Genomic DNA, 9,428 nt, shown 5'->3' on the forward strand with positions numbered 1-9,428 from the left:
CGCTGACCATAATGATTAACAACCAGAGTGGCGTCAGTCTGACTTGAACAGACAGTGGCTGAGTAGATGTCCTTGCAGAAGTACTTTTTGTTTAAGGCTGTGGTGGTCTCTGTGCAAGTTTGTGGTTCTGGAAGATTCTTTTGTGATGCTCCTATCAGGCAATTATGCCTATAGAAGAAGCCTTCTTTTATAACCTCCTTGCTTGATTTACTTTTCTCTTTCATTTATTTGTATGTGAGGTGTGTGTGTGTGTGTGTGTGTGTGTGTGTGTGTGTGTGTGTTCTTGTATTTGTGCACATATGCATGTGGTGGTCAGATGTCCATGTCACACAGGTCTTCTTCAGTCACTCTCCACTTTATTTATTTCTTTGAGTCAACATCTTTCAGTGAACCTGGAGTTCATAGACTCTGCTAGGCTGACTACAGCACTCCAGGAATCTGCCTAGCTTTACCTCCCAGCACTCAGAGTACAGACATACGCCACCACAGCCGGCTTTCTACATGGGTGCTGGGAATCTGAGCTCAGTCCTCACGCTTGCTGGGAAAACAGTTTGCTGGGTCATCTCCCTGGACTCTTGGGGTCTTTAGATGTTGCTGATTTGTTTTGTGGTGAAGGAAGAGTGTTGGTGTTGACATCAGCAACTCTGTTTTGATTCTGACGACTCCCATATTCCTTTCAGATTCAGCTTACCATACATTTTAGAAATCGCTCTTTAGTGTTCATGCTTCTTCACGCCAACTTAACACAGTACATGATCCATGTGCTAAGCCTGGATAAGGTGTTATAGGTATCTTTTGATTAGTCATCTGTCTTACTCTCCACAACTGTGGGTTTTGAGGTCAGAGATTCCTATTCTTCATTTTGGCACTCCCAAAATTTAACTGGGACTTTGTGGTATTGTATTCCCCCCAAATATTATGCATGCTAATAAACTTACCTGGGGTCAGAGACAGAGCAGCCACAATATTAAACATAAAAGATAGGCAGTGGTAGCACATGCCTTTAATCCTAGCATTCCAGAGGCAGAAATCCATGTGTTCAAGGATACAGCCATGCATGGTGACTCACGCCTCTAATCCCAGAAAGTCAGCCTTTAATCCCAGGGAGTGATGGCAAGAACAGAAAGATATATAAGGCATGGAGACCAGAAACTAGAAGCATTTGGCTGGTTAAGCATTTGGCTGGTTAAGCATTCAGGCTTTTGAGCAGCAATTCAGCTGAGACCCATCCTGGATGAGGACTCAGAGGCCTCCAGACAAGACCAGCTGAGAATCCAGCGAGGTGAGGTAGCTGTGGTTTGTTCTGTATCTCTGATCTACTAGCATTGACCCCAATAACTGGCCTCAGGTTTGATTTTATTAATAAGAACTTTTAAGATTCATGCTACAGGACTTGGTTGGACTCAAGATGTGTTTTAAAGAAAAATGAATGAAAGAATAAATGAAATTATATTCAGCTTTGAGTATAGAAGCCTGGAAAATCCAGAGAAAGATTTTGGCCACCAACTGGGGACCAAATAGTCAAATACTGAGCCCGTGGGGGACATTTCTCATTCAAGTCACAATAGACAGCTTGAGTCTCACCATCCACAGAATATCTAGGCAGACTTCTTTCTAGGAGGTTATTATAAATAAATCTGGAGTAAGCTGGACCCACAGATAAGGAAAGCAATTGCTTATCACTGATGGTCATACTGAGATTTAGAAATAGATATGTTTACCTCGGAAAGCAGATACAATCTGAAAATGCTAGACTGTGTCTCTAGGTACCTAATATATTAGTTTGTGTTTTACTTCCAGCTAATATTCAAGGTGAGCAAGACCACATGTAAACTTATCCTGTATAGACTGTTTTGTGTCAGAGATGACACTTAATCAAGTCCTCTTTCTGGTAACTGTGTCATTAAAAATCCAAAGAAGTCCCATTTAGAGCTAAGTACTCCCCAGTCTGAACATCTGCTCTTAACCAACTTGGTCAAGTCACACAGGGACAGATTCCTTTAAGATGTAAATATCCCTCTGGAACAAATTGACCCTCTCTGTGCCACACCATATAATCAGGAGTGCCCCTCAGGTTTGGAACACATAATTAGATAAATTATTGTTTTTAATATTAGTTTTTGTAGAAGGGAAAACTGAACCCCAGAGCAGTTAAGTTACTTATCCGAGGTCTCCCAGCTACTGAATGCTCACATAGGGCCAGGAATTGAATCTAATGCCATTATTAGTCCAATGGCATTAGAGAACCAAATCATAGCCACTACCATCAACACTCTATGCTTATCATTAATGCACATTGATCTGTAAGAATATTGCCTTGTGCCCTTGATACATCTTACAGTTTTCATTGACAGCTCTCCGGAGTTTACCGGCAGGAATATTAGAAGGATGGGAAGAGCAAACACAGTGCCCGAGTCTATTTCCCAGCTTCCCAGCACCCCAGATTCTGATCAGAACTTGCACAATCCTCTCTTTCAAAATGCTGTGTGTTTTGTCATCTGGGCTGCTAGTTTCTCATATCGTCAACCCAACTAACCTACTTTTCAAATGCATTTGTTTCAAGGTGGCTGCTGAAGATGGAGCGTCTTGAATGAATCAAAGATAAAACTAGGGGTCACTCAGCTCTATGAGTAAATGGGGCAACCACACCAGGGAACATCTAAAGGGGATGCATGAACAGAGGGGATGTCTGCCACGGGTACCAGGAATTAAACAGAGGCTACCATCATCTTTCTTCCCCCATGAGACCCTAACAACACCCCACTCTCTGTTCTATACATGGTGTCTATATACAAGGCTGGAAGGACAAGAGTGTCTCATACTGCTGGGGTTGGCTGACATAAATTCATGAGGTCAGCTTTGGTGATGAGCCAGGGTACCACAGATGACGAGCCCCTTCTATGCACAGAGGGTTCTGCTTCCAGCTAGTATTCAAGGTGAACAAAACCATCCATGAACTTGTCCTGTATAGACTGCCTGTATGTGTCAGGGATAACATTCTGTGGAGCATGGAGTCCAGCCCCCCAGAAGAAGTGGTACTGCCATAGAAACGTGAGAGCTGATGATGAACCGTCAAAGTAGGTGGGACAAAAATTGGCTTTCAAGCAGAGGGAGCAGTGTGTGCGCAAGCTCTGTGGTAACAAGGCCTCCATTGATCTAGACCGCATCTCTATGCGAATTAGAAGAAAAGACCCTCCCCGCCCCCAGCCCTTCTGTTTCTGCAAATATAATTATCTGTGGCAAGTACCATACTGATTGGCCCTGTGCGGTCACCAGACATGATGTGACTAGACACAGTTAGGGTGTGGTGTAAGTACAGAGTACACATTCAGTATCAGAGATTTATCCAGGGTAAGACAAGATTAAGACAGCTCAATTATTTTCACATTTGACTACATGTTGAAATGATACCGTTTGGATGCATAGAGTTTAATAAAATATCCTTAAACTGAATTTTGTTTCTATTTATTTATTCATTCATTTATTCATTTATTCTTGGGTTTTTTGAAACAGAGTTTTTCTGTTTAACTGCCCTGGCTGTTCTGGAACTCGTTTTGTAGACCAGGCTGGCCTCGAACCCACAGAGATCCACCTGCTTCTGCCTCTCCAGTGCTGGGATTAATGGCATGCACCACCACACCTGGCTTCTTTTGACTTTTTTTTTTTGAAGAATTATTATTTTAAAATATATGTGTATATGTATGAGCCTGGGTGAACATATGTGCATCACATGTGTGCAGGAGCAAGAAGAGGCCAGGAGAGGGGATCAGATCTGGAAGCCACCGTGTGGATACTGGGAACCAAAGTCCCATCCTCTGCCAGGGCAGTAAGCCCCCCAAAACACTGAGCCAGAGTTCCAGCCTCAACTTCTTTTTATTTTTATTTTTTAATGCAGCTTCAGAATGTGTATCTAATGCACAGGACTTTATGGCTCCTATAACGTTTCTATTGACCAGTATTGTTACCCTCTTGTGGAGTGGCCTTGAGTGTACACAGCCTGGACGACCTGGATGGTAGGAGTAGCCAGGCGGGCTGAGAAAAAGATAAATAGAACAGCGTCATGATCTCTCAAGGTCAAGGACAGCTGTGTGAGATGAGACGAGGCAGGGCCCGGTCCTGTCTGCTGCTTCTGAACCGTTCCAAGCTGCACACTTCCACTGTGTCCCTGTTGCTCTCCTTGCTTTGAAGTCTGTCCTGTCCGGGATTTATATGAAAAGGAAAGACAAACAAAACAATCTCTAATCTGGGACTCGCACTTGAGCATGAGACACAGGCAAGCAAGGGTGAGAAGTCCTTTACTAAGACGAGGCCAAGAGCTAAAGGATTGGGTGCTGTTATTGATTGAGGGACATGGCAAGAAAATGGGAGGATTCCCATACAGATGTGCTCATCAATCGTGAGACAAGGTGTCAGTGTGTTATCTATGACAGTGAGCTCTCAGAGCCGAGGGCAGCACACTGTAAGGCTAGAGGACAGGAGAAACAGACCAGTCTACCACTGTCCCTGAAGACCTCCCAGTGTCCACATGAGGATATTTCTTCTCCGGGGGAGGCACGCACAATTCTCTTTAGCCTTCTGAATGAATAATGTATGTCTCTTATACCTTCCAATCATAGAAGAAGCCAGCCAATTTCATTAGGGATTTGGGAGAAAAAAATAAAGACAGTGATTTGAAGCATATACTCAAGAATGCTGAGAAAAACAAGAAACTCCGTATCCTGTGTTAGAGATGCTCACATGTCCGTGTTTATTCTTGCTGTATTCACAACAACAAGGAAATGGAAGTAGTCTAGCTGGCCATGAACACATAAAGAGATAATGAAAATATGGTGCATATGCACAATGGAGTTTTACTCAGCCACATAGAAAAACAAAATTATGAACATTCTAGGGAAACGAATGGACCCGGGAAATGTTATTTTAAGTGAGGTAGCCTCAGAAAGACAAATACCACATGCTCTCTCTCATACATAGATCCCGGCTTCTAACTTTCGTGTGTGTGTGTGTGTGTGTGTGTGTGTGTGTGTGTGTGTGTGTGTGTGTTTCAATGTGAGAATGAGTATGATGAGTTGAGGCTGGGACACTAGGAAGGGGCATATGAGAGAGAGAAAGGGAGCTTTAAAGAATGGACAATGAGGAGGATAATAGAACAATATGACATGAAAGTGGGCAGGGGTACCAGGGGTAGGAGGGGATAACCAAGGATACAGGTATGACAGCAAGATGAGGGAAGGGAGCAGGTGAAATAAAAAATCACTAAAACTAAGAGTATATGTAGCTAGAGTTTTCCGGCCTTGCCCACAGTCAGGACAAATCTCTGTCACCCGCCAGTCCCACAGCCGCTCAGACCCAACCAAGTAAACACAGAGACTTATATTACTTACAAACTGTATGGCCGTGGCAGGCTTCTTGCTAACTGTTCGTATAGCTTAAATTAGTCCATTTCCATAAATCTATACCTTGCCACGTGGCTGGTGGCTTCCCGGTGACTTCACATGCTGCTGGTCATGGTGGTGGCTGCAGCCAGTCCTTCTGCCTTCCTGTCCCTTTATTTCTCCTCTCTGTTAGTCCCGCCTATCCTTCCTGCCTAGCCACAGCCGATCAGGTTTTATTTATTGATCAATCAGAACAACTTGACATACAGACCATCCCCCAGCACAGCCAAGTGCAGACCATCTCAGACACCTGCACTCAGGCCCATGGTCCTAATCATCCTCTATGCGGACCTGCTGGGTAACGCCACAAAGAACCCAAGAAGGGCTCCCACAGGACATACAGAACATCCCACAGCAAGTATATGCGGATACCATAAGAGAATCTGCTCTTGTGTATGCTAATTCAAAAATTAAATTCCATGTAAGATTTTCAAATATTCTTCTTAATTCTTTGAAAATCCCAGACAATGTATTTTGATCATAGTCACACCAACTCTTCCCAGATTTACCCCCCAACTTTTTTTACTCTCCCTAACTTTTTTTTAAGTGAACCCATTGGACTTCAATTTATACTGTCCAAATACTCCTGGGTGTGAGGATATCCACAGACGTGTGGTTGACCTGCCAGGAGCCACACCCTTAAAGAAAACTGACTCTCCCTTTCCCAGAGGCCAACACCGTCCATAGCTCCTCAGTCAGGGTGAGGCTCATGGCCCCCTTCCCACTCCATGCTAGAATGTTGATTGGCTTGGTCTTATGCAGATCTTGAGCAGGTAGTCACAGCTGCTGTGAGTTCGAGGATGCAACAGCCTTATCACATCCAGAAGATATTCTTTCTATTGGCATTTCTCAATCTTATAAGGAAAATAATTCTGTATTCCATCTATATCTATCTATCTATATATATATTTTTTTCTAGAACTGACAATAAGGCCAATTCAGCTATTTAACTTGTAATTTTGACCTTGGAAAGGACATTTAAGCTTTGCTACAATGCTGGAAGTTACAATTACAATTGCTTTCCTTCTAATCTCAGGAAATTGAAGCCCTGAGAGGACGGCTAAGCTGCCTTGGGGTCCCTAACTGCCAAGTTTTGACTGGCTTCAAAACCCAGGCAGAGGCTCACATCCGCTACTCTAGCTCATCCTCCCCAGCAGAGCTTAGAGCTCCTGTTCTGAGCATGTCCGTATGTTTCCTTTATTTGAAAGACAACAATCATCAAGAAAAACTAGGGGAGAAAGTTGTCATCCCCTGTTGCCCTTGCTAAAGCTACGTTCAAGCCCACGGTGTCTTTGATATCACAACTATGGTCCACTCTTGAGATGCGTCTTCTTGAACCTAGTTGGGGACAAAAATCCAAAGACAGCAGATAATTTTGGTGCTCTGAACACTGAAGAGAAAGGATTTGGATATAAGGGTTCCTCCTTTTTTTTTTTTTTTTTTTTTTTCTTTTTTTTTTTTTTGGTTTTTTTCGAGACAGGGTTTCTCTGTGTAGCTTTGCGCCTTTCCTGGAGCTCACTTGGTAGCCCAGGCTGGCCTCGAACTCACAAAGATCCGCCTGCCTCTGCCTCCCGAGTGCAGGGATTAAAGGCGTGCGCCACCACGCCCGGCTAAGGGTTCCTCCTTTCACAGACTTATTCCAGGATTTATGTGCTAGGGTGGTGACTTCACTCGCCAATTATGGCACCAGTGGCAGGTCCATCTACGGGAAGAAATCTGAGGATGAAAACCTCATCCTGAAGCTGCCAGGTCCTGGTATCTTGTCCAAGGCAGATGCTGGAGCAAACATAAATGGTTCCTAGTGGTTTATCTGTACCGCCAAGACTGAGTGGGTGAAAACCATGTGGTCTTTGAGGAGGGGAAAGAAGGCGTGAGCAATCATGGAGGCCATGGAGTGTTCGGGGTCCAGGAATGGCAAGACCTAGAAGAAGATCGCCATTGCTGGTGGGGGACAACTCTACAGGGTTTGACTTTCAGGATCTTACCCACCATTCTTTCTGCAGGTCTGCACAGTACCCCCACCCCATCTGTTCACAATATCCTGTAATCTCTGCTCTCCTGGAAGTTCTTTGAGTTCCATATCTAGCTCATTCCCCCTCCAAGTCTAGCAGGATCGTAGAGTTAAGTTTATGATTATAAATTTAAAGCCAAATAAGAAAAAAAAAAAAGAAACATCAGAACACGGGAAATTATCTATTTTGAAGTATTCAACAAAATGAAAAATTGCTGTTTCTTTATGTTGTGGACTCATAATGAAAGTCATTTTAAATCTCTAAGAGGCTCATTTTCTTTCACTCAGAAATCAACACATATGATTTTTAAAACATAAAACAATATGAAAGACTGCTTTGCTATTCAGTTCCTACAGAGGACCTGAAGTGGACGGTGTGTGCACATGTTGACCCTCAACGTCACGGTACACTGAGATAGCTGCCCTTATTGCATCAGAAATGAGGACCATGCTTGCTTCATCCCTCCCATGGGGCGGGGCGGGGGGAACCACTCTCGGTGTCTCCAGGAGGAATAGAGGTCTATCGCACAGACCAATCTACTGTGAGAGATGCCTGTGGGCCTCAGGTCAAAACAAACAAATGCCAGTGTGGGTTGATGTTGACGTCAGCCACACCATTGGCACAGCGGACAGGAGGGCTAATCTGTTTGTACAGATAAGCTTTGCTGTAGACCCAGCCTAGGCCAACATTTAGACTGGGCCACCCTCAGCTCCTCCACCAACATGACCTCTTACCCCTGCCTTTTCAGTGGCCAACCTACAGTGACCTTGCTTGAATACAGAATGAGCCAAGCCCTACAGTCTATGTCTAGGTTCAAGAGCAAGACTGTGAGATGAGTCGCTCCAGCTGTGTGAGCATGAAATAGTCATGGACCCTCCTTGGGCCTCTGCTCCCTAATCCGTTAAGTCGGAGGTGAGTGGTAGCACCCACTTCAGGAGAGGGAGCCAGGGCTAAATGGGTGGACGTGTAACTAAAAGAACAATGGCTGGTGTACAATAAGCATAAGCTGCCATTTCTACCTCTGAAAGCATGCCAGAAGCTTCACCCCATAGCAACCACTTCCCAATATCTCTCCTCCATGTTTATGTACCCACCAGTTTATACTTTCAAGTCTCCATGAACCTGCCTATTGGCAATATTTCCTATGAATGGAATCCTATAACGTGTAGTTTGTTTTTGTTTTTGTTTTTTAAGATGACAAGACCAGAAAAGAAGCCTTTGCATTTTAGAAGCCAAACAGCAGGATCCACCACCCCTCCCCCAGAATATTGCAGCATCAGCTGTCTTTTCTCACAGTCACAGCCTCTCAGGGGGCTGACAGGAGGAGGCTCGGCCTGATTTGGAGTTATGAAACATTTTAAGCCCTGAAGCTCATTCTCCATTCCATATATCCCTTCTAGCCCACTACCTTCTTCCACAGAAGTCTGCAGGATACCCCTTATGACAGCATCTCATTACTGGCTAATTGTGTCCCCGCTAGGAGATGAATTCCTTCAGCTCCGACCTTCAGGAGGAGCCTTCTGATAGAAGTAAGAAAAGCTTCTTCTCACACGTGGTAGGTAGTCCCAGGCTGACTCTCCATGTGTTCAAAGCGTAACAATAGGGAGTCTTGTTTATATATGTTTATGTTTATATATGTTTATATATAAACATATATATGTATATATATATATATATATATATATATGTTTATCTTGAATAAAACATATTCAGGCCATCTTTTGGCCTGAAGAATGCTACTGAATTGCTTACAGGAAGAAAATCCCTATATGGCTCTTACACAGGAAGAAATCATGCAGAGTGAAAGACATATCAAATCCATTCCTGATTCGAGAAGAAAATACAGGTATGTTTATAAGTTTCCCAAAACCTGGAGATCTTCTGGCATATGGTTCTGGAGGAGGTCACAGAGTGGAGGGCATTTCGCTGCCACTACAGGTCCAGCCAGGAATTTAAAACAGCAACAACCCCTGGTTCCATG

The 9,428-nt window shown here is 43.9% G+C and overlaps 1 long non-coding RNA gene across 1 annotated transcript; it reads right to left on the minus strand.

Annotated features, from left to right (window-relative positions):
* Window positions 1–3,854: 3,854 nt before the first annotated feature.
* LOC143268885 (uncharacterized) lies at window positions 3,855–5,790 on the minus strand. The gene is made up of 2 exons (XR_013045045.1): window positions 5,385–5,790; window positions 3,855–4,194 (listed from the first exon to the last, which is right to left on the minus strand). It is a non-coding gene; the product is annotated as an uncharacterized LOC143268885 (long non-coding RNA).
* Between the last annotated feature and the right edge of the window lie 3,638 nt (window positions 5,791–9,428).

Source organism: Peromyscus maniculatus, chromosome 16 (assembly GCF_049852395.1).
Source record: "Peromyscus maniculatus bairdii isolate BWxNUB_F1_BW_parent chromosome 16, HU_Pman_BW_mat_3.1, whole genome shotgun sequence".
In the NCBI taxonomy this organism is placed as follows: Eukaryota; Metazoa; Chordata; class Mammalia; order Rodentia; family Cricetidae; genus Peromyscus; species Peromyscus maniculatus.